The following is a 26,139-nucleotide window of genomic DNA, read 5'->3' on the forward strand; positions in this document are numbered from 1 at the left end:
TAGAGCGCTTGCCTTGCGTGCAAGAGGCCCTGGGTTGGATTCCTCAGCATCACATAAGCAAAAAAAGCCAAAAGTGGCACTGAGGTTCAAGTGGTAGAGTGCTAGTCTTGAGCTGAGGAGCAGAGCTCAGGTCCAGAGTTCAGGCTCACAACCAACAAAAAGAAAGAAAAAGAAAGAAAGAAAGAAAGAAAGAAAGAACGAAAGAAAGAAAGAAAGAAAGAAAGAAAGAAAGAAAGAAAGAAAGAAAGAAAGAAAGAAGGAAGGAAGGAAGGAAGGAAGGAAGGAAGGAAGGAAGGAAGGAAGGAAGGAAGGAAGAAAGGAAGGAAGGAAGGAAGGAAGGAAGGAAAGAAAGAGAAAATACTTTTTTTAATTCATTTTTTTCTTTCTCTGATGATCTGTATTCTTTACCTTATATATAATATAGTCACGTGCCTATTTATGGTAGGGTGCAGGGGGCACAGAATTAGAGGAAAAGGGGTGAAAAGAGCAGGAGTGGAGCACACTGGACATTGATGAAAGTGAACTATACAACTCATGGGTGGAGATGGGAAGGAGGGAATGGAAGAGAGTGAGGGAACAGATGACACTGCAGGAAAGGAAATGTACTTATTACCTGATGCATGTTAATGTAACCCCTCTGTATATAACCTCAATAACAATAAAGTAAACCTTTAAAAAAAAAAAAAAAAGCCAGCCTGCGCAGGGAAGTCCGTGAGAATCTTATCTCCCATTAGCCACCAGAAAATCAAAAGTAGTGCTGTGGCTCAAAGTGGTAGAGTACTAACCTTGAACAAAAGAGCACAGGGACAGCGCCAAGGCCCCAAGTTCAAAACTCATGACCAACCAAAAAAGAGAATACTATTATGGAGTTTTTGTTGTTGTTTCTGTTTGGTCATGGGTCTTCAACTCTAGTTGTGGGCGCTGTCCCTCAGCTCTTCAGTTCAAGGCTAGCACTCTACCACTTGAGCCACAGCGCCACTTCTGGTTTTCTAGTGGTTAACTGGAGATAAAAGTCTCATGGACATTCCTGCCTGGGCTGGCTTTGAACCGTGATCCTCACATCTCAACCTCCTGAGTAGCTAGGATTACAGGTGTGAGCCACTGGCACTTGGCTGCAATTTTTTTAACAAGAAAATATAAATAGTATCCACTATTAAATTAGGGTTTTTCTTTGACAGTACTAGGAACTCAGTTGAGGACTTCATTCATATTTGAACCATATACCACTGTTTTTGCTTTTGTTTTTCAGGCTGGCCTGGAACCATGATCTTCCTATCTCCACCTTCCCAGGAGGGGGTAGTGCACTATCAACCCTGTCCTACAATCAAGTAAGTTTTAAGCAAGCAACTCTATCCATCCATAGCCAGCAAATCCACACTTGAATCTATATGAAACAGAGCCCTGCCTCCCAGTGCACTTAGGAACTTTGAGAAGAGCATGCTGCAGCTGAAGTGATAATAGGATGTACTTCCTGAGGCTCTGAAAGCATATGCTCTGTGCATTGTGGAACCCTCATGATCAGGGACCTCTAAGGGCTTGAAGGATCTCACAGGGCCTTCAGGGCCTTTGCCACCAAAAAGACTTGCCATGTAACCAGCTCTTGTTCTGCCTTAAATCCCAAAGCCTACCCAGTCAGATTTCCACAATGAGAAAACACAGACAATCCAGACACAATGAGTAAATCCTCTTAGGAAATCCTATTGGAGAGAAGGAGGCAGGAGTACTCAACAAGACATTACAGGCTCACACCTGTAACCCTAACTACTCAGGAGGCTGAGATCTAAGGATCACAGTTCAAATGCCAACCCAAGCAGGAAAATCCATGAGACTGATCTCCAATTAACTACCAAAATCCCAGAAACAGAGCTGTGGTTCAAATGATAGAGCACTAGCCTTGAGCATAAAAGCTCAGGGAGAGCTCTGAGTTCAAGACCCAGGACTGATGTGTGCACATGCACACACAGACACACACACACACACACACACACACACACACACACACACACACACACACACACACACACACACACACACACCAACATGCATAATCTTTGTTGGATAAACAAAGAACAAATGCTTATATACTAGTCTGTCAAGCACTGGGGCTTAAAGATGTGCATCCTACCAAGAGAAGAAGAAAACAATTTGACATCTCAAAGTGGCTTCTGTTGATGAGAGTGTCTGAGTTCACTCTTCTTCCTTTTCCTCTCCTGCAGTGTCAGTCCTCAGGAGTGCTGATTCTTTACCATCCCGGTGGACAATGTCCCCGTCTGTGAATCCACAGAAGGAGATGGCCTGAGTACATCCTCTCCACCCTAAACTCAACTCTCCCTTGGAAGAAGGAAGTGACAAGGTTGGAAGAGAGCCCTGAAATGTAGTCTTTATCAATGTGACCTTTAAATGGACCTCTATAACTCTGAAGGGCACTGCAAATCATCTTTAAACTACAGGAAGGCGGAAAGGTTTGCTCTGTGAACCTGTTTTCTGGTTTGGGGGTAGTTTTGTTTGTTTGATTTTTGTGGGTTTCCTCAGGGAATTTGCTGGGTATCAAACTCAGGCCCGAGCATGCTAGGCAACTGTTCTACCACTCAGTTTCACCCCAACCCTTGTCTTTTTTTGTATCTACATCATACCCTATATTACTACTAGACCTGAGGCTCATAACTAAATCAAGATCCTTTAATAGTGACACTAGAAAGGGTCATTTTTATCTACATGACCATGAAAAGGATAAATACAAGTTTGCACAATTTTGTAAGAACTCAAACAGCTAACAAGATTTCCTTAAACATTTTGTTCCCTTAATTTTTATCATTGAAGCCAGTTATATGGCAAGAAATCCAAGGAAAAGAAGAATTTCAAAACTGCTGAGGTTAATTCTAAGAAAACATAAGAAAATAAAATGGGCTAAGAAGGTGGCTCAGTGGTAGAGCGCTTGCCTTGCATGCATGAGGCCCTGGGTTGGATTCCTCAGCACCACATAAGCAGAAAGAAAAAAAGCCGGAAGTGGCACTGTGGATCAAGTGGTAGAACGCTAGTCTTGAGCTGAAGAGCTGAGGGACAGCGCCCAGGCCCAGAGTTCAGGCCCCATGACCGGACCTCCCCCCCCAAAAAAAAGCAGGCCAGCCGCTGGTAGCTCACACCTACCTAACCACTCAGGAGGCTAAGATCTGAGGATCGTGGTTTAAAGCCAACCGGGGCAGGAAAGTCCATGAGACTCTTTATTTTTGGCAGTTGTGGGGTTTGAACTCTAAGCCTGGGTGCTGTCCCTCAGCTCTTCACCTCAAGGCTAATACTTTACCACTTGAGCCACAGTGCCACTTCCAGTTTTCTGGTGGTTTATTGGAGATTAGAGTCTCACGGACTTTCCTGCCCTGGTTGGCTTTGAATCTGGATCCTCAGATCTCAGCCTCCTGAGTAGCTAGGATTACCACCAGTGCCCAGCCCCATGAGACTCTTATCTCCAATAAACTACTTTGAAAAGGCCAAAAGTAGTGCTATGGCTCAAGTGGTAGAATGCTAGCCTTGAGCAGAAGAAGCTTAGGGACAGTGCCCAGGTTCTGAGTTAAAGACCCAGAACTATCAAAAAAAAAATTTTTTTTAAAAAGGAGCTTGTTTTAAAACTGCTTCTATACTATAGGGGCTAGGAAGGTGGCTCAGTGGTAGTGTGCTTGCCTTGAATGCATGAAGCCCTGGGTTCGATTCTTCAGCACCACAAAAGCAGAAAAAGCCGGAAGTGGTACAGTGGCTAGCCTTGAGCTGAATAACTGAGGGACAGCACCCAGGCTCAAAGTTCAGGGCCCACAACCAACGAGAGAGAGGTAGGCAGGTACTCTCCCACTTGAGACACACCTCCAGCCCTTTTTGTTCTTATTTTGGGCTTCCCTCATAGCTGGGGTACTAAGTATATACCACCAAGACCAGCTTTCATTGGTTGGGATGGGACTTCACTAACTTTTTTCTCCAGCTGACTTCAAACCAAAATCATTCTGATTTTTAGCTACAGCATTTTCTTTGAAAAAAAAAATCTCAATTCTAAAGTTGAAACCACTTAGGAAATGAGTTAGATGACAATCTTTTCTTTCTTTTGTTTTTTTTCCGTGTGTGTGTGTGTGTGTGTGTGTGTGTGTGTGTGTGTGTGTGTGTGTGTGTGTGTGTGTGTGTGTGTGTGTGTGTGTGTGTGTGTGTGTGTGTGTGTGTGTGTGTGTGTGTGTGTGTGTGTGTGTGTGTGTGTGTGTGTGTGTGTGTGTGTGTGTGTGTGTGTGTGTGTGTGTGTGTGTGTGTTCGTGTTCCCAGAGGTTGAACTCAGGACTAAGCATTGTCCATGAGCTTTTTTGGTCAAGGCTGAGGCTCTACCACTTGCATCTTGATCCTCAGATCTCAGCCTCCTGAACAGCTAAGAGGCTACAGGCATAAGCCATGGTGCAATCTTTTTTTCTTTTTTCTTTTTGTCAGTTGTGGGGCTTGAACTCTGGGCTAGGCACTGTCCCTGAGCTCTTCAGCTCAAGGCTAGCACTCTACTACTTGAACCACAAAGCACTTCCAGTTTTCTAGTGGTTAACTGGAGTCTCAAGGTCGTTTCTGCCTGGGCTGGCTTTGAAACCAGATCCTCAGACCTCAGCCTCCTGAGTAGCTAGGATTACAGGTGTGAGCCACCAGTGCCTAGCCTAACGGTATTTTTTGAAACATGTATGTCCTCCTATAAAACTATAAAAAGATTTTTAAAAATTTAAATGGAAAGCCAGATGTCAATGGCTCACACCTGTAAGTAGCTAGAATTCTAGCTACTCAGGCTAAGATCTGAGGATTGCAGTTCACAGCCAGTCCAGTTCAAAGGCATACAGAAAATCCATGAGCCCCCTTTTCTCCAATTAACCACCCAAAAATGCCAAAAGTGGAGCTGTAGCACAAGCGGTAGAGTGCCAGCCTTTAACACAAAAGATCAGGGATACCTCCTTGGCCCTGAGTTCAAGCCCACAAATGGTGAAAAAAAAAATTAAAATGAACAAAATGAGCCAGGCACCAGTAGCTCATGCCTGTAATCCTACCTACTCAGGACTGAGATCTGAGGATCACCATTCAAAGCCAGCCCAGGTAGGAAAGTCTGTAAAACTTTTAATTAACCAGGAGAAAAGACTCCAATTAACCAGGAGAAAACTGGAAGTAGTGCTGTGGCTCAAGTGATAGAGCGCTAGCCTTGAGCTGAAGAGCTCAGGGACACTGCCCAGATTTCAAGCCCCACAACTGACCAAAAAGAAAAAAAAAGAGCTGGCACCAGTGGCTCACGCCTGTAATCCTAAATACACAGGAGACTGAGATCTGCGATCTGCAGATAGCAGTTCAAAACCAGCCCAGGCAGAAAAGTCCCTGAGACTCTTTTCTTCAATTAACCAGCAAAAAAAAAAAAAAAAAAAAAAGCTAGAAATGGAGTTGTGGCTCATAATAGAGCATCAACATTGAGTACGCAAAGCTAAAGGACGGCACCCAGGCCCAAATTTCAAGCCCTAGTACTGACACACAGAAAAATACCCCCCCCCAAAAAAATCTCAATACCAGCAACTGAAAGCTTATTGGGGAAAGGCTATCAAGAAGGGGCACAAATAGAGGGAGAAAGGCTGAACAAATACAGACACGATAGCCAAAATACATTATGTAAAACCTGAACCACTAGCTTGAAAGTGAGGATGGGAGGGGGAAATGGAGAAGAAGATGAAGGGATGACACGGATCCAGATGCACTGTACTCTACCACTTGAGCCACAGCACCACTTCAGCTTTTTCTGTGATTTAAATTGAGATTCAGAGTCTCACAGACTTTGCTATCTGGGTTGGCCTTGAACCTTGACCCTCACATCTGTCTCCTGAGTAACTAAGATTACAGGTGTGAGCCATGGGGACCTGGAGCTTGAAGTGTTTTAGAAACTGTCTTTGCTTATGGGCCAACCAGCATGGCGGCTCTTTAATAGGGATCCTTTGCTTGAAAATCAGACTTTCAAGCAACTGTGAAAATAAAAAATGTCTCTGTTTTTTTTTTTCAACAGATTTGGTGTCTTAAAGAGGAGATCCAGCCGGTGGCTAACGCCTGTAATTCTAACTACTCAGGAGGCTGAGATCTGAAGATGGCGGTTCAAAGCCAGCCCAGAGACTCTTATCTTCAATAAACCACTAGAAAACCGGAAGTGGTACTGTGGCTCAAGTGGTAGAGCACTGGCCTTGAGCTGAGGAGCTGCGCTTGGACAGTGTTCCAGCCCCATGAAGGACAAAAAAAAAAAAAAAAAAAAAAAAGAGGAGATCCTCCCATCAACCCTATTCTCCTGGGACCAGGCATGAGGGATGGCAACTTTGTTTCCTGAATTTCTATACTACAGAACTTTCTCACCTAAAGAGAAACTAGCAGAATTGTTCCTCAGAATTTCCCTAAGGAAACACAGTGGCAAATTCTGCAGACACAATTTAAGATCTGATAGGAGGTCTTCTCATCTTAGTAGATGAGAATGTGCTGTTTGCTTTAAAAAAAAAAAAAAAAAAAAGACCTGGTGGTTACTTGTAAGCAAAGACTCCATCAGAAACTAATTAGGCCTTGAAATGAAAAACCTTTAGGTAGGCCAGGCGCCAGTGGCTCACTCCTGTAATCCTAGCTACTCAGGAGGCTGAGATCTGAGGATCGAAGTTCAAAGCCTGCCAGGCAGGAAAGTCTATGAGACTCTTATCTCCAATAAACCACCAGAAAACCAGAAGTGGCGCTGTGGCTCAAGTGGTAGGGCACTGCCTTGAGCTGAAGAGCTGAGGGACAGTGTCCAAGCCCAGAGTTCAAGCCCCACGACAAAAAAAAAAAAAAAAAAAAAAAAAACCTTTATGTAGTACAACTATATATGAAAGTGGTATAAGGAACCCTAAAGAAAGCTGTAGACCAATAAGAAACTGGGCAGAGAAAGGGGGAAGACAAAGCAAGAGAGAACAGGGTTATTCTGGGCAAAACATAATATATTAGCATCCAAAATGCCACAGTGAAACCCCTCAGTGCAATTAATACACACTTTAAGAAAGAATGAATGACAGAAAAGTAAAACTAACAGCAGGGCTAACAGAAAGGGTGAATGAGGATAAATGTGGCCTGACAAATATTTCCATGGATGAAAACAGACCAAGAAAACCTGTTGAAATTGTTTTAAAGAGGCGAAGTGGGATGCAGGAAAGTAATACAAAGGAGTATGTTTGATCAGAATATATGTACACATGTGTGGAAATGTTACAATGAACTCCCCTGGACAATTAATATATGCTCATTTTTTAATTAGATAAATAAAAAAGTAAACCTAGCCAGGCAACAATGGCTCACCCCTGTAATCCTAGCACTGGGGAGGCGGAGATCTGGGATCACAATTCAAAGCCAAGCCCAGGCAGGAAAGTCCAAGAGACTTCGATCTCCAATAAACTACTCAGAAAAAAGCTGGAAGTGGCGGTGGCACTGTGGCTCAAGCAGTAGAGCAAAAAGTAGCTCAGGGACAGCCCCCACGCCCAGAGTTCAAGCCCTAGGACTGGTGAAAAATAATAAATTAATGAATGACATCATTCTGACATTACTTTTCCTTTACAACATCTTCTGGCTCATTGTTTATTTAGCATGTATATACTTCTGCTGAGAAGACAACCTAACTATGCCATCTCATATAGCTTCTGACTCCCTATCTTCCAAAGACTCCAATTACAAGCATCTTAAGTTTTCTTCTCATGGAATTTTGAACTTTGTTTGAAGTTTCTAAGAACGATTTTCCCCTTTTCAAAGTCTTCCTCAGGGAAATGGCCCTGGCTTCCCCTCACCCCAGACACACACATATTCCTTTCAGAGCAATGCCTAGGGCATTCTCCCACAGTGGACCAACTAGGTCACAGCTCAAAATTCACCCGATGCACTCTGCAGGGTTTTCCCCAGCAGAACCAAAGAAGTCAGAGGACAGAGTCAGAGGATGTGGAAAGAAGCTCAGACCACTAGGATGCAAGGAAACCCGGGTCTTTCTTCCTTTGCAGCTCCTTAGATAAGAAGTTGACCATCCAAGAGCTACTGAGTATTACATCTCTCTTTAAAAGCCAGGCACTGGTAGCTCACACCCATAACCTTAGCTACTCAAGAGGGCAAGACCTGAGGATCAAGGTTCAAAGCCAGCCCAGGCAGAAAAGCAGATGAGACTCTTATTTCCCACTGACCACCAAAAAAGCCCAAAGTGGAGTTGTAGCTCAAGTGGTAGAGTGCCAGCCTTGAACAAAAAAAAGTCAAGCAAGAGTGTGAAGCCTTGAGTTGAAGCCCCAGCACTGGCACACTCGTGTGTGGGTACACACACAGCAGAGAACTTCCTATTATTTATACATTCCTTCTGAAAGCCAATAGTGCAATAAAAGTGAAATATTAGCAGTGCCTATGTTGTAGCTTGAAAATAAAAACACATAAATTCTCCCACTACTGTGACTGAAATTGCTGGCTGCTTGATAATAATGCTAAATTAGCAATAAGAATATTTGATGGGGGGGGGGCTGGGAAGGTGGCTCAGTGATAGAGCGCTTGCCTTGCATGCATGAGGCCCTGGGTTCGATTCCTCAGCACCACAGAAGCAAAAAGAAAAAAAGCTGGAAATGGCACTATGGCTCAAGTGGTAGAGCACTAGCCTTGAGCTGAAGAGCTGAGGGACAGCGCCCAGTTCCAGAGTTCAGGCCCCATGACCGGACCCAAAAAACCAAAACACAAACAAAGAATATTTGATGGGGCTGGGAAGGTAGCTCAGTGGTAGAGTACTTGCCTTGCATGTATGAGGCCCTGGGTTTGATTCTTCAGTACCACATAAGCAGAAAATGCCAGAAGTGGCACTGTGGCTCAAGTGGTAGAGTGCTAGCCTTGAGCTGAAGAGCTGAGGGACAGCCACAGGCCCAGAGTTTAGGCCCCACAACTCTCTCTCTCTCTCTCTCTCTCTCTCTCTCACATACACACACACACTCACACACACACACACAGAATATTTGATGTAGCCAGGTGCTAGTGGCTCACTCTTGAAATACTAGCTACTTAGGAGGCTTAGATCTGAGGATTATGGTTCAAAGACAGCTGGGACAAGAAAGCCCATGAGGCTCTTATCTCCAATTAACTACCAGAAAACTGGAAGTGGCACTATGGCTTAAAGTGGTAGAGTACTAGCCTTGAGAGCAAAAGCTCAGGGTCAGCACCCTGCCCCTGAGTTCAAGCCCCATGACCGACACACACACACACACACACACACACACACACACACACACACACACACACACACACACACACACACACACAAAGTTAATGTTTATTTAATCATTTGTTGCAGACATGTTATATGTACCATAACCCTCAAACAACATAGATGCCCTGTCATCTACCTTCTCTAGAAACAGGAAGGTTAAGTAATTTGTCCAAAACCACACAACAATTTACTAGTAAAATATTTTAGGCTCTAAGTTCATGTCCTTAAACACTATAAGAAGAAACCTAATGAGCAACATATGCCTAATCTGCACATTTAGCCACGTTTCAGTACAGAAATTTACTATAGTGCTTTCTACAAATAAAGTGAATAGATAAACAGTGAGGGGCTGGGAAGGTGGTTCAGTGGTAGAGTGCTTGCCTTCCATGCATTAGGCCCTGAGTTCATTTCCTCAGCACCACATAAGCAGAAAAAAGCCAGAAGTGGTATTGTGGCTCAAGTGGTAGAGCGCTAGCCTTGAAATGAAGGGCTGAGGGACAGCACCCAGGCCAAGTTCAGGCCCCATGACCAACCAAAAAAAAAAAACAACAACAAAACACAGTGAGCCTCCTCCCTCAAAAGAAAGGGGGGGGGGGTGCTGTGTTCATTTCTATTCCCAGCTCCTCTCTGCTTTTTCTCCTCTTTAAGGAAAAAAAGAAAAAGAAGGGAAAAACTAAGGAAAAAGAAACATGCTTTTGTCCACTGTTCCAGTTATTAAATGGTAAATATGTATAATAAATTAACCAACAGAACTGGTTTTACAACAAAGGAGAAGCTTGAGGTTTCTAAATACTAACTCTGAGTATGTCACTCACTGGGAGAGGGACCCAAGGGTACTCACCTTAGCTGGAACTCAGTATTTATGGGGCTTTCTCACCACACTTTGAAATAAGAGTCACACATAGGAAACCCCAGCAATAACCACTCGTAACAAATATCTAGGTTAAAAAGGAAAAAAGCTCAAATTCTAGGCATGGACTACTTGCAAGTGTTCAGAAATATTCAAATGAGAGAAGCTTAAAAAATTAATTGTCCAGGGGCTGGGAAGATGGATCAGTGGTAGAGTGTTTGCCTTGCATACATGAGGCCCTGGGTTCCATTCCTCAGCACCACATAAGCAAAAAAGAAAAAAGCCAGAAGTGGTGCTGTGGCCCAAGTGGTAGAGCGCTAGCCTTGAGCTGAAGAGCTGAGGGACAGTGCCCAGGCCCAGAGTTCAGGCCCATAACCGGACCCCCCCAAAAAAAAAACAAAAACAAAAAAACAGAAAACCAGAAGTAGTACTGTGGCTCAAGTGGTAGAGCACTTGCCTTGAGCTGAAGAATTCAAGGGCAGCACTCAGGCCCAGAGTTCAAACCCCACAATGACATAATTAATTAATTAATTTTTAAAAGCAGTGCTCTCTTTGTCCCATCAGCCCCTCCAATTCAACTAAAACAGGGCACATTAAAACAGGGCACATTAAATTTTGGCTGAGTGACTGGCCTTGCAGCTGCCAACAAGGTGGACATCAGGAGGACTGAGATTCTGGAGGCTTGGGCAAGAAAAGTTCCTAAGACCTCATCTCAACAGAAAAACTTGATATGGTGGTGTGAGAAGCCACATCTCAATGTTAAAGCCTTGGGCACCAAATCAGCTTTTTTGGTGGTTAACTGAAGATAAGAGTCTCAGACTGCCTTCAAATCACGAACCTCATATCTCAGCCTGCTGAATAGCTAGGATTACAGCTCAAATTCACTTCTAATTGTCCCCTAAACACCATCCCCAGTCCTGCACGTGGCACCCTTGGATTAAACATAGCCATGTATTTCCATGTGTCCTGCAGGTGCTGGACTGTCTGTTGCATGTCTTCTCACAGAAATACACTGAAACTCCCACATGGCTTTGCTTTTACTTAGACAGGTCACCAAAGCTGGCAGATAACAATGCTGGGGTTCACACCAAAGGCAGGCTGACTTGAACAGCCACATATCTGACGACCTGGCCATAGTACAGACAGCTTTTAATTCTCTGCCCCCTTGTACCTATGTATATGGGAGCCCTACTCAAGCTCTAGACCCTTGGTGCTGGTCTTGGGGCTTGAACTCAAGGCCTAGGGGCTATCCCTGAGCTTTTTCGCTCAAGGCTAGTGCTCTACCACTTTTCACCACTTCCAATTTTCTGGTGGCTAATTGGAGATAAGTCGCTCATACTTTCCTACCTGGGCTGATTCAGAACCACGATCTTCAGATCTCAGGCTCCTAAGTAGCTAGGATTATAGGTGTATGCCACTGGCTTCCCACTGACCCTAGCACATTCTGTTCTAGCCAGGTGCAAGACAGGCAGACCACCAATGCCCCAGAATCTCCCTGTGTTTTTCTCTTTCCTCCCCTGACTCTCACCCACACCCACGCCATGGAATAAACCAGAAGAAGGGGCAGGAAAAGCATTCAACCCTTCCCTCTTGGTGTGATAACATTAACAATAAGTTTGTAAGGTTAAACAGGCAGCCAGAACCTGGAAGAATATGCTGGGTCCTTTCCAAACATGCTTTCCCTGCTCAGACCTGCAACGGGCTGCAGTTGCTAAGAAAACACGGGCGTACGGTGAGACACGGGGTGACTCACGCAAGGAGCGTCTGAGGCAGGTACCCTCTGAGTCTGCGCAGCCACCCTCCCACCTCTGGCTAGCAGAAATTTCTTTTCATCCCAGGTCAGAAAGGAATGAATATAAAATTAATTATTACCCACAGAGCTTCCTACAATGAAAATAGTCAAAAGAGTACAAAGGTAACATACTTCTCTTTTAAAAACAACAAAGGTCTAACAGGAAAAGTTCTTAGAAGTGAGTGCCTCTAAAGCATAGTTTTTGTTTGCTCATTTTTGCCAGTCCTGAGGCTTGAACTCAGGGCCTTGGCACTGTCCCTGAGCTTCTTTTGCTCAAGACTAGCACTCTATCACTTGAGCCACAACACCACTTCCAGCCTTTTCTGTATATGTGGTACTGAGGAATCAGACCCAGGACTTCAAACATGCTAGGCAAGCACTCTACCACTAAGCCACACTCCCAGCCCCTCTAATGGATAGTTTAACAAGAGTATGCTAGTAACCATTGTTTTTTAACTGGCACATTGAACTCAGGACCTGGACACCTTCTCTTAGCAATTTCCTTCAAGGATGGTGCTCCACCACTTAAGACACAGCTCTACTCTGGACATTTTTGTGATTCACTAGGTAAAAGAGTCTCAACAGGGGCTGGGAAGGTGGCTCAGTGGTAGAACGCTTGCCTTGCAATGCATGAAGCCCTGGGTTCGATTCCTCAGCACCACATAAGCAAAAAGAAAAAAGCCGGAAGTGGCGCTGTGGCTCAGGTGGTAGAGCACTAGCCTTGAGCTGAAGAGCTAAGGGACAGCGCCCAGGCCCCACAACCGGACCAAAAAAAAAAGAGTCTCAACAGACTTTCCTACCTGGATTGGCTTTGAACTTTGACCCTCAGATCTCAGTCTCAGCCTCATGAGTGGCAAGGATTACAGGAGTGAGCCAGCAGTATCCAGTTATATTTAATTGTTTGGTATACAGAATTTATACTCTTTTTATATTTTTTCCTTTCTGGATCACTAACTGATTTGTGTGTGTGCAAACATGTGCATCACACCTGGGGCTTAAACTCAGGAGCTGGATGCTAAGCTTTTTTTTTTTTTTTTTGGGGTCCGGTTGTGAGGCCTAAACTCTGGGTCTGGGCGCTGTCCCTCAGTTCTTCAGCTCAAGGCTAGCGTTCTACCTCTTGAGCCACAGCATCACTTCCGGCTTTTTTCTTTTTGCTTATGTGGTGCTGAAGAATCTAACCCAGGGCCTCAGGCATGCAAGGCAAGCGCTCTACCACTGAGCCACCTTCCCAGCCCGGTGCTAAGCTTTTTTATTTTGGTCAGTTGTGGAGCCTGAACCTCTGGGCCTGGGCGCTGTCCCTCAGCTCTTCGGCTCAAGGCTAGTGCTCTACCACTTGAGCCACTGCACCACTCCCAGCTCTTTTCTGCTTATGTGGTGCTGAGGAATCAAACCCAGGACCTCAGAGGAGAGGCAAGCACTCTACCACTGAGCCAACTTCCCAGCCCTTAACCACAATTTTCCTTAACTACAATTTTTAAACTAAAATCTCTAGCACATGTTATTTTACCATACAATCCCATTATACCTCAGCTACAATGTATCATAGTACTAATCACTTAGAGACATTTCAGTTGTGGGGAACTTTTGTTTTATTTGGAGGGCCTTGGAGAATAGTCATGAACAGGCTTATTTATTGTATGAAAAATGTAGTTAAAACCAAAAAAAAAAAAATTCTTCCTGAATAATTAGCCTTTTTAGAGGAGAAATTAGCTAACATCTATGGTATGAAGCAGTAATTAATGTATAACCAGAAACAAGTCAGCGAGGAGTGGAGAACTTAGTCATTGCTGATAAGATCAGCTTTTCCTGCGGAAGCCACATTTAGGCTCCTGAGCCAAGCATGAGCGAGCAGGTACCCAGGCTGGGTAAATAAACTCTGCCCTAGGCCTGCAAACACGGCCACTCCATCCTCATCCCTGCCAGACCCCTACCTCCAACCCTAAAGCAAAGAATGCATACACCATGTTTACGAGGAGTAGAATTTTTCTGTTCTCTTTTGCTCGGGTGCTGGGACTGAATCCACAGGGCTCATGCGTGTCAAAGACATGCTCTACCATCCAGCCACATGCCCAGCCCAAGGATTTTTTTTAAAATTATTGTGCACCCTGTTATACCTTCTCTTTCCAAACCTAACTAGTGAAATGAGTAGTGGGAATTCTAAATTGACATATAAAAATGTGCCCCAAAACTGGGTGCCGGTGACTCATACCTGTAATCCTAGCTACTCAGGAGGCTGAGATCTGAGGATCACAGTTCAAAGCCAGCCCAGGCAGGAATACTCATGAGACTCTTGTCTCCGATTAATCACCAGAAAACCAGAAGTGGTGCTGTGGCTCAAGTGGTAGAGCAGTAGCTTTCAGAAAAAAAAAAAAAAAAAAAAAAAAAAAAAAGCTCAGGGAAAGTACCCTGAGTTCAAGCCCTAGGATCTACATACACACAAAATCTCCCCTGCAAGCACAATAATTCAGTGTTGGGTGTTGAGTCAATGTTCGTATTAAGTCTTTCTGTTGTGAACTATTATCCACAAGTATAATGGTTAGATGACTAATATGACACTGAATGTTTATAAAATGTTCTTTTCTTTTTGGGGGGGGGTCCGGTCGTGGGGCCTGAACTCTGGGCCAGGGTGCTGTCCCTCAGCTCTTCAGCTCAAGGCTAGCGCTCTACTACTTGAGCCACAGCGCCACTTCTGGCTTTTTTCTTTTTGCTTATGTGGTGCTGAGGAATCGAACACAGGGCCTCATGCATGCAAGGCAAGTGCTCTACCACTGAGCCACCTTCCCAGCCCCCCGTTTATGAAATGTTCTAACAACATGTATTCACTCTAGGTATCAAATACAATTATTTTCCATAAATTTTATGTTAATGGGAATATATGTACATGGGTCCATACTGCTTTACTTTTTTTTTTTTTTTACTTTGTTGAGTCTTCAGTCTGAATTCAGGCCTTTGAGCTTGCTAGGTAACTACCGTATCACTTGAGCCACACCTCTAGACCATTTTGCTTTAATTAGTTTACAAATAGGGTCTTTTGTTTATGCCTACATCAGTTTGGACCACAATCTTCCTATTGATGCCTCCCACCTAGCTGGGCCTACAAGCACAAACCATTCACACCACTTTATGGTTAAGATAAGGTCTCACAGACCTTTTCCCTGAGCTCTCCTGGAACTACAAACCTCCCAATCTCTACCTCCTGTGTAGCTAGGATAACAAGTCTAAGTCACCACTGCACCTGGCTTGTTTTACCCATCCATTTGGTCTTGTTTTTAGTTTCTTTCAGCTTGATTTATTTTGCCAGGCACCAATGGCTCACACCTGTAATTCTAGCTTAGGAGGCTGAGCTCTGAGAATCAAGGTTTAAAAGCCAGGAAAGTCTATGAGACTCTTCTCTCCAATTACCCACCAAAAAGCTGGAAGCAGAGCTGTGGCTCAAGTGGTGGAACACTAGCCTTGAGCACAAAAACTCGGGAACTGCACCCAGGCCCCGAGCTCAAGCCCCAGTTCCAGTACACACACGCAGGCACACACACATTAATTTACTTTATAGTACTGGGACTTGAATTCAGGACCTGCTGCTTGTATGCAGAAAAAAAAAAAAAAAAAAAAAGAATTTCAGAGACTTTCCTGCCTAGGCTGGCTTTAAAGCAGTATCCTCAGCCTCCAGAGTAGCTAGAAGTATAGACATAAGCCACCAGTGCCCGGCTACAATTGATGTTTTATATGACATTTTATTAGTGCTGTTCAAGCATGATGTATGAGTAAGCAGATTTCCAAGCCACACTTAAAGACTTTTAAGAGCTGGGGAAAAATAATCACCAAGAATCTCTAATCCTCCACACCATACTTTCTAGTCTGAAGCAAGCAAAAGAATCACTTTGCAAGCCTGTTAAAGACAGATTGCCTGCTGGGTCTCACTGTCAAGGGCTGATGCTGCTAGTCCCCTGGACCTACTTCGGCTCTAGCTCACTCTATTGTGCCCTGCTTCCATCTCCACTCTAGCAATCACCAGATCCTTTACCAGAACCCATGATCTTCTGTGTGAAGGCCTTTCTCCTACTACACAGCCTGTGAAGAACAAGGGACAGTGATTTTTTTTTTTTATCTGCAGGCTTCAGCCTAGATACTATCAATATTTACAAAGTAAATTGATTTATCAAATGAACTTAACAGGGGTCCATTTACACAGAGAAGAGCTGCACACTAATAATAAACTGCCAAATACTAGCAATTTCTATAAGAAATGTAAATGTAATGGCAGACTCAGAGGAACTCTCCAACTACATCTCAAGTTATATGTTCCAGCAAACCCAGACCCATGCAAGAAGCAGAGCTAAGGCTCTCTTGCCCATGTATTTCTCTGAACTGAGCCACTAGAAGCAAGTGCTTTTTCAACTCATTATTTAAAGTACAAGAAAGGCTGGGGAGTAGTGGATCACATCCACCTCTTAGCTACACAAGAGGCCGACATGGAGAGAATTGCAGTTCAAAGCCAGCCAAGAGACAGTTCATACGAGTCTCAGAGTCACCTCCTCCTCAGAAAAATATGGGTTAGGGAAGGGGGAGAAAAAAACAACTGGTAGTTCCAGGTTGTGACACAATCAGAATACACATTCCTGCCAAGCACAGATGAAATATTTGCCAAAACAAGATATATTCTGAGCCACTTAAAAGGGTTTGAGCCATTCCAAGTATGTATTTTGACATAGATAAAATTTATACATCAACTAAAGACCTAGATCAGATAGTCACAAATCAATGGCATAAAGACATACTGGAACAAGAACAAATTAAAGCAAAAGAGAGGAAGTAAAGAGCAGAGTGAAAATCAATTAACCAGGAAAAGAGGGAAAACATTGGAGAATATCAATGACACCAAAGGCTGGTTCCTTGATGTCAATAAAATAGATAAACTTCCAGCCTCAAGCTTCTAAACTTCAGCCCTTGTAATGATTTGGCTGATGATGTGACTTTCTGTTGAATCTTTTGAGCTATAGATTTACCATTGTCTTTCACATCTACCCACTTGCCCCTGCTATCACAGACATTTTCCCTAACATTGCTTCCAGAATTTGCCGAATATTTCTGGCCAGGGTGGGGGTGAGAGTAGCTGGACTTTAATCGATATATCAGTTCTGGGGTATGTTTTCAGCATTGGGGATTGAACTCGGGTTCTCAAGCTTGCTAGGCAAATGCTCTACACACACCTCCCCAGTCTTCTGCTTTTGCTTTTCAGATAGGGTCTCATACTTTTTCCTGGAGCTAGTCAGGAACTACAAGTGTGTCACCACTCTCAACTCCATAAATCTTTTTCAAAAAAAAACAAAAATCAGAGAGAAACATTATGCCCTCAAGTTAAAGCTTTCTTAGATACAAACACCCAAAGTACAGCTCATTTAGGACAGAAATTAATACATCAGATTTCATCAAAATAGGATCTTCAAAGGATTCTGTGAAGAGTACATTCAGGAAGCAAGATGTAAAATACACCAGGTCACCATAAATTACACAGGATTCTCGGCACTCCCATACACAGTGAACTCAAGGAGGATACTCCTAAAAGAGAACAGAAAGGTACAAGGCCCATGTGCCTCTGATCACATAAAATTATATTTACTGAAATGAACGCCAGGAAATGGAAACAACAGGTTTTTTCTTTGTTGTTTTCATGTTCTTTATCTTTGTCTTATCTATTCGTTTATCTGTCTTTAGGATGGTAAAGGGGGGCACAGAAATGGAGGGACAAAGAGTGAACAAATGCAGCAGTGATACTCACTAGATACTACATTGAAAATGAATTATAGAATTTATGGGTGGGAATGGAAGGGAAAAACTGGGAGAGAGCAAGGGAAGGGGTGATATTGTCGAAAAAGAAATTACTCTTTGCCTGACTGACTTATGTAACTCTAACCCCTCTGTACAACACCTTTATAATAACAATTTTTAAAAGAGTACATTCAAAATACCCTAAGACTGTTGAAATTCAGTTCCCATGGCAATAGTATTAAGAGGTGAGCTCTTTAAGAGGTGATTAAGCCCTCAGAAATGGATGGATGCTGTGACATTGGCATCAGCTCTGGTCCTCCATGCCTCTGCTCGGGACAGGCACAGGCAGGAGTCCTCTTGATGCCAGCCCTGGGTGTTTAAATCCTCCACCTTCAGAACTTCCAGCCAAAAATTACCATCCACCATAAATTCACCAGCCTGCCTCATTTTTATAGCAGTACAGAACACAGCAAGACAAGACTGGAAGTAAATACTTATAAATCATGCATCAATACATTAAAAGTCCTCAAAAAACACAAAGAAAAACTCACAAAAAAAAAAAACCCCTCAAGAGTACATAAAGCAATATTCCAACCAGGTGCCAGTAGCTCATACCTGTAAAATCCTAGCTACTCAGGAGGCTGAGATCTGAGATCTTGGTGTAAAGCCAGCCAGGAAACTCTAAGACTCTTATCTCCATTTAACCAGAAAAAAGCCAGAAGTGGAGCCATGACTCAAGTGGTAGAATGCAAACCTTGAGCATAAAAACTAAGGCACTGAGCCCAGATTCTGAAATCAAGCCCCAGTATTAGCATAAATCAATTAATTAATTAAAGAAAAGCTTGGCACGGGTGACTCTCACTTGTAAAACTCAGCCTATAATCTTAGCTACTCAGGAGGCTGAAATCTGAGGATCTTGATTCGAAGCCTGCTTAGACAGGAAAGTCCATGAGACTTGTACATCCAAATAAACTACCGAAAAAGTTGGAAGTGGCACAGTGGCTCAAGTGGTACAACTCTCACCTTGAGCTGAAGAGCTGAGGGCCAGTGCCACAGAGTTCAAGCCCCACGACTGATAATAAAAGAAAATAAAAATAAAAACAGCTGGGCACCGATGGATCATGCCTGTAATCCTAGCTACTCAGGAGGCTGAGATCTGAGGATGCGATTCAAAGCCAGCCCGGGCAGGAAAGTCCATGAGACTCTTATCTCCAATAAACCCCTAGAAAACCAGAAGTAGCGCTGTAGCTTAAGGGGTAGAGCGGTTGCCTTGAGCTGAAGAGCACAGGGACAGCGTCCAAGCCCAGAGTTCAAGCCCCACGACCAACCAAAAAATAAAAGGTGAAGTTGAACTGCTGGTTCAAGCCCTTTGACCGGGAGGGGGGATGGGAGGGAGCCAGGTCAGGCATGGTACTGTACTCACACCTGTAATTCTAGCTACTCAAGAGGCTGAGATCTGAAGATCCTGGTTCAAACCCAGTCCAGGCAGGAAAGTCTGTGAAACTTTTTTTATTTTGTCGGTTATGGGGCTTGCACTGTGGGCCTGGCACTGTCCCTCAGCTCTTCAGCTCAAGGCTAGCCCTGTACCACTTGAGCCACAGCCCCACCTCCAGTTTTTCTGAGTGGTTTATTGGAGATAAGAGTCTCATGGACTTTCTGCCCATACTGGCTTTGAACCACCATCCTCAGATCTCAGCATCCAGAGTAGCTAGGATTACAGGCATGAGCCACTGGCAAGCAGCTGTGAGACTTTTATCTCCAATTAAATCACAGATAAAGTGAGAGTGGAGTTATGGCTCAAGTAGTGGAGTGCTAGCCTTGAGCACAGGGAGGCTCATGGACAACGCCCAGGCCCAGAGTTCGAGCCTCAGGACAAGCAAAAAAAAAAGGTGGGGCTGGGAAGGTGGCTCAGTGGTAGAGTGCTTGTGTTGCATGCATGAGGTCCTGGGTTCGATTCCTCAGCACCACATAAGCAGAAAAAGCTGGAAGTGGGCTGTGGCTCAAGTGGTAGAGGGCTAGCCTTGAGCTGAAGAGCTGAGGGACAGTGCTCAGGCCTAGAGTTCAGGCTCCACCACCAAACACAAAAATAAATAAATAAAAGGCTACTGTAGCACCTCCCTAGCAATCACAAGACATTCAATTCAAATCCCAATACTGGGGGGGAAAAGTTAAAAATATATTTAGTAGGGCTGGGAAGGTGGCTCAGTGGTAGAGTTCTTGCCTCAACACCACATAAGCAGAAAAAAAACAGAAATGGCGCTGTGGCTCAAGTGGTAGAGCACTAGCCTTGAGCTGAGGAGCTGAGGGACAGCACCCAGGCCCAGAGTTCAGGCCCCAAGACCGGACCCAAAAAAAATAAATAAATAAATAAAAAAAAGGAATGAGTTATCACACACAGTGACATGTCTAAATCTCAAGATCTTTATGCTAAGTGAGAGGAGTTGGGCAGAGAATATTCTGTACAATATAAAACACAAAATAAAACTTGTACGATATAAAATTGTAGAAGTGCCAACAAATCCATAGGGTCAGAGAGCTACATTAGTTGTGTGGTAAGAGAAGCAGGAGAAGGTGTAGCAAAATGCTAGGGGGAGAGATTATTTCAGAGGTTTGTACATGAGTCAAAATCTTGTAAAGACAAGCATGGCCATTTACACCCATAGTCTCAGCTACTCAGAGGCTAAGATGGAAAAATACCTTTAGTCCAGGAGTTCAAGACCAGTCCCAGTTACAAAATGAAAAGAAGAGGGCTGGAAATATGGCTTAGTGGTAGAGTGCTTGCCTAGCACACAGGAGGCCCTGGGTTCAATTCTTCAGTAATGCATAAACTGGAAAAGCCAGAAGGGATACTGTGGCTCAAGTGGTAGAGTGCTAGCCTTAAGCAAAAGAAGCTCAGGGACAGTGCCCAGGCCCTGAGTTCAAGCCCAAGGACTGGCAAAAAAAAAAAAAAAAAAAGAGGGTGAGGGGGAGAGAGGGGGGAGGGAGGGAGGGAACAAGTCATCAAATTTAAGTTTGAGTAGATAAAACATTATCAAACAAAAAATTTAATTTTGAGTAGATAAAACATTATCAAACAAAAAAGATTTAAGATAACCCAAAGAGAACAGCCTATAATTTCATGGCTAACTCAAGCTTAACCTAATAAATAAATGTAGGTGAGTGTGGATATTAATGGCACACACATGTAATCCCAGCTACCCCGGAGGCAGAGGTAGGAAGATCTCAGTCAAGGCCAAGCACTTGACTCTACCTGAAAATCAAACTAAAGCCAAAAGGACTGGGATGTGACTCAAGTGATAATGCACAAGTCTAGCAAGTGAGAGGCCCTGAGTTCAAATGAGTGAGGCAGGTGACACGCCTGTCATCCTAGCTACTCAGGAGGCTGAGATCTGAGAATCATGGTTCAAGGTCAGCCTGAGTAGGAAAATTCCATGAGAGTCTAACTACCAAAAAAATCTGAAGCGGAGCTGTGGCTCAAGTGAAAATGCACTAGCCTTGAACAAAAAAGTTCAGGGACAGCACTCAGGCCCTAAATTTAAGCCCTGGGACTGGCACAGACAAAAATAAAGAAATAAGAATATAGTGAAGCCTTGAGAAGAAGCTATCGCATTCATCTTGTTAACATTGTTTCTAAGTTAAGATGCAGCTAAACCAAAGTATTTCGTAATAATAAAAGAACAAAAACCAGAAAGGAAAAATAAATCCTTGTTTTCCAGTTTGGCCCTTGTTGTTCCCAGGGAGAATCAAACCGTTGCCCTCCCACGGCCCCCAGAGGCACATGGTCTTCCACACCACCAGCAGGGTGCCACCATGGTCTCTTCTTCACAGGACAGAGTGGGGATTTTGGTCTTAGCACAATGGCCAAATACAAGTGCTGTGGAGTCAGAGGCTTCCTATCCTAGGCCCTCCGCCTACTCCATAACTTCAGTAAACGGCTTAAAAGTTCCCCCTTGCCCCATGTTTTAAAGTGGCACTAACACATTGGGCACTGGTGGTTTATGTCTGTACTCCTAGCTATTCAAGAGGCTGTGATCGGAAGATCGAAATCAGTCCAGGTAGAAGTCTGCAAGTCTGCAAAAACATTCAGGGACAGCACCAAAGCCCTGAGTTCAAACCCCAGGACATTCCCTCTCTCTCTCTCTCTCTCTCTCTCTCTCTCTCTCTCTCTCTCTCTCTCTCTCTCTCTCTCTCTCTCTCTCTCTCTCTCTCTCTCTCTCTCTCTCTCTCTCTCTCTCTCTCTCTCTCTCTCTCTCTCACACACACACACACACACACACACACACAAATTGGACTAACAGATTGTAGACAGATTTCATGTGGATTCTTCAAAGCAGCATCCAACACCTGATTGCCACTCTTCTCTTTCCCCCTACTTTGTGTGGGGGGAAGGGGTATACTAAACTCAAGGCCTTAGGCTCTTACTTGGCATTTTTAACTCAAGGCTACTGTTCAACCACTTGAGCCACAGCCCCACTTCTGGCTTTTTGGTGGTTAATTAGAGGTAAGAGTCTCACAGACTTCCTGGCCAGGTTTCAAACTATGATCCCAAGCCTGTGGCTCACACCTGTAATCCTAGCTACTTAGGAGACTGAGATCTGAGGATCACGGTTCAAAGCCAGCCCAGGCAGGAAAGTCCATGAAACTCTTATCTCCAATAAACCACTAGAAAACTAGAAGTGGCACTGTGGCTCAACCAGTAGAGTGCTTGCCTTGAGCTGAAGAGCTCAAGGACAGCGCCCAAGCCTAGAGTTCAAGACCCACGACCGATCCAAAAAAAAAAAAAGGATTCTCAAACTACGATCCTCAGATCTCAGACTCTGGAGTAGCTAGGATTACAGGAGTGAGCCAATGGTGCCTACCTTTTGTCCTTCCTCTATCAGAGTGCTTAGCTACAACTTCTCTCTGTCCACACCAGCTAAGCCCTCTGCAGCTGCAAGGCCTTCAGTCATTTCACAATTATTCAAGGCTTTTTTTTGTTCTCCATGTCTTCCTGATCTTCTTCCACACCTGCCTTTACTCCCACAATGGCACTAGTTCCTAATGATCAAGTCTTAGCTTCACACAGGAACCCTTCCCCCTGGTAACTCAGAAGCCTCTGGTTGCCCCGTCTCCACACCTCATTGCTCCCTTCTTTCCACTCAGCAGGGCTCACTCCACAAATAGTTCCAGGGAACCTGCTGCATGGCGGGTACTGTTCCACACAAGCCATGAATAAGGCAGCTTTCATAGGGCTCCGATGGAGTGTACAATCCAGCGTGGGAAGACAGACAATAAACAAATGAGTAGCATATCTTAGCCACAAGAAAAAGAAGAGAAAAATAAAGTTAAGAAAGGAGAGATGGGAGTTGCCAGGATGGTGGTGACTTGAAATTTAGGGTTTTGGTGAAAGCTCACTATCACACAAGGCCAGGTAAGTTATTAGGGAGAGAACTGTTACAGATAGTGGAACTGGGGGTGCTTTCCAGGCCTAGCACTGTCAGCACAAAACCATCAGACAGCAAAGAAGCTTATTTAGCCAAGAACCTCTGGTAAGACCACCAAAGTACCAGAACAAAGGGGAGGCAGGGAGATCAGAAGACTCAGTCTGACAGCTGCAGTCAGGTCTGTCCACTCAAAAGGAGGTAGAAGCCCGTGGAGGGATGCGATCTGATTTACATCTTTCTTTTTAATTTTTTATTATGAAAATACTGTACAGAGAAGTTACAATTACATGGGCAAGATAATAAGTACATTTCTTATCAAGCATTGTTGCTTCCTCCTTTCCTATCCTTTCCCATATCCCGCCCCCCTGATTTACATCTTAAAACTTGTGACTGCTAATGCAAGTGGCTCCTGCCTGTAATCCTAGCTACTTAGGATACTGAGATCTGAGGATGCAGGTTCAAAGCCAGCCTGGGCAGAGAAGCCCATAAGACTCTCATCTCCAATTAATCACAGAAAAAGCCAGAAGTGGCACTGTCGCTCAAGTGTTAGAGTGCTAGCCTTGAGCAAAAGGAGCCCAAAGACAGTGCCCAGGCCCTGATTTCAAGCCCCAGGGCTGTCAAAAAAAAAAAAACACACACACACACAAGTGGACGGGATACACGCCAGCAAATCATAGGTAGATCCAAAGTCCAAGGTCAGCCTTGAAGCCTTAGGGAAACCTTGTCTAAAACCAAAATAAAAAAGGGCTAGGAGGATAGCTCAGAGTGCTTGCTTTCCTAGAAGGAAAAAGACCTGGTGCCTGTGCATGCACACACATGCATGCATGCGTACATGTGTACACACACACACATACACACAAATAAAACCTGTGAAGCTGGGCCCTGGTGGCTCATGCTGGTAATCCTAGCTACTCAAGAGGTTGAGATCCGGAGGATCATGATTTGAAGCCAGCTAGAACAGAAAAAAACCCTCAAGACTTTTATCTCCAAAAAGTCAGGCTGGTGATATGGTCCAAATGGTAGAGTGCCAGACAATCAAGCATGGGGCCTTGAGTTAAACATTAGTACTAGAGAAAACAAAGCAACCATGATTATAGTCAATAATGTATTTCATTTTCTACCTACTTACCTTCCCTTATGCCTTATGCACCATTAAATCCCAGCACCTAGCACAATACATTATGGGTACTAAGTAAACACAGATGAACGACGTAACCAACAAAATAAATAAATAACTGGAAGATACAATCGTTTGTGTTAGTATGTAAACACCAGATTTACCAGTACAAAATAATCATCCTATAAGTAGCAACTGGTAGTATTTGCAGAGCGACTTGTATTAGTAAATGAATCCTTCTGTGCAATTATTGAAAAATTTCATTTAAAAATAACATGATAGAGCTGGGAATGTGGTTTAGTGGTAGAGTGCTTGCCTAGCATGCAGGAAGCCCTGGGTTCAATTCCTCAGTGCCATATAAACAGAAAAAGGTAGAAGTGGCACTGTGGCTCAAGTGGTAGAGTGCTAGCCCTCATCAGCAAAAGAAGCTCAGGGACAGTGCCCAGGCCCTGAGTTCAAGCCCCCCCCCCCAAAAAAAGTGACATAATAAGAGTAATGGCAAAATTGCAAGTGAATAAAGACAAATGGATAGATCCCTTCCAACCTTTTTGCCTCACTTGTTAAAATGGGGCTCAAAGATTCAGGTTTTTAACTTTCCATTAAACTCTATGGGATGAGGGCACTACCCAGAATAAACTCATTGTGACTCAGTACTTGAAGCATTCTGCATTATTTTACAACACAATTAGCCCTAATCCAGTGAAGGGCTAATAAAATTTCTAATTAGGTAAATTTATTCACACGATTTTTATTTCAAATAGTCTTAATGTACAAGCCTAGCTAACTAGTTTTGATTTTTTTTTTTTTAAGAATTCAAATCAAGGCTCCTTCACTCAACCAGGTCGACAAAGACCTAAATATTTCCACTTTGTACTCAATTTGACGTTTCCAGACTCTGCAATAGGGAAAGCTCCATAAGTTACTCCTGTTCCCACGGCCCCTAGAGGACTGCGAGGGAGGAGGGAGAGGCCAGCAGAAGCGAGCCCCTCCCCCCCTTCATTATCTCCTGAAAAGCCCTGGGGAACCTCCTCCATAGTCTTCCAGAAAATAAATAAGTAAATAACTGGAAGATACAATCGTTTGTGTTAGTATGTAAACACCAGGTATTTCTTTAAACCCGTTCCCATATGAACTAAACACTCCCTAAAGTCTGGTGGCGTTTATGGGGGTCCCTGAGGCAGTGGGTACCTGGGTGCGGGACAGGCCAGGTGTGTTCCATTGTATCCTCACCCCCCCCCAAAAGTGATGGAACCCACGCTAGCACAGATATCAGGGGCTACAAGGCAGCCAGGCTTGCTGGTGGATGAAAACTTTCAGAGAAGCAGATGGAAGTTGCTTCCCATCCAACTTTAAAAAGAAGAAAGAAAAAGTGTAACACACACACACACACACACACACACACACACACACACACACACACGCAGGTCCAGCACCTCCCGGTCTGGCTGACCTGCTGGTGCTCGCTGCACACAATCGTGGCTGCTGGCACCCAGCTCGGACCCTCCCTTCCACTAAGGGAGCGGGGAAAAGAATAACTTTCGGAAATTGCAGGCGACCCACAAAGGCGACTGTGTTACCCAGGCCGTCACCTGCACCGATCCCAGTGGCCAAGGTCGTTCCAGCACCCCGATGGCGGCGCCCCGGACCCAGGTGTCCCCCCCCCCGGCGCCCCCACGCGCGCCCTTTTCTTTTTTTTTTTTTCTTTTTGTACTGGAAGGAAAAACCCTCCCGGGAGCGCAAGGTGCGGCCGTCAGCCCCGCGAGGCGATTTCCCACAACAAAGACCCCAAGCAATCAAAACGGAATTAGAATCCCCGCCACCCGAGCTCGCCGGGCGCCCCGCCCAGACACTGGCACCCCCCACGCCGTGCGCCATCGCACGCGGGGTCTGGGGTGCCGAGCTCCGGTTCGCGGGTTCTGCGGTGGCCCCCCC

The 26,139-nt window shown here is 44.4% G+C and overlaps 1 protein-coding gene across 5 annotated transcripts in view; it reads right to left on the minus strand.

Moving 5' to 3' along the window:
- The window catches only part of Syne2 (spectrin repeat containing nuclear envelope protein 2), a 310,222-nt gene that overhangs the window by 283,477 nt on the left and 606 nt on the right, over positions 1 to 26,139 (minus strand). The window lies entirely within an intron of this gene.

The sequence above is a fragment of the Dipodomys merriami genome, unplaced genomic scaffold (assembly GCF_024711535.1).
Source record: "Dipodomys merriami isolate MVZ:Mamm:240054 unplaced genomic scaffold, mDipMer1.0.p SCAF_1, whole genome shotgun sequence".
Taxonomy (NCBI): Eukaryota; Metazoa; Chordata; class Mammalia; order Rodentia; family Heteromyidae; genus Dipodomys; species Dipodomys merriami.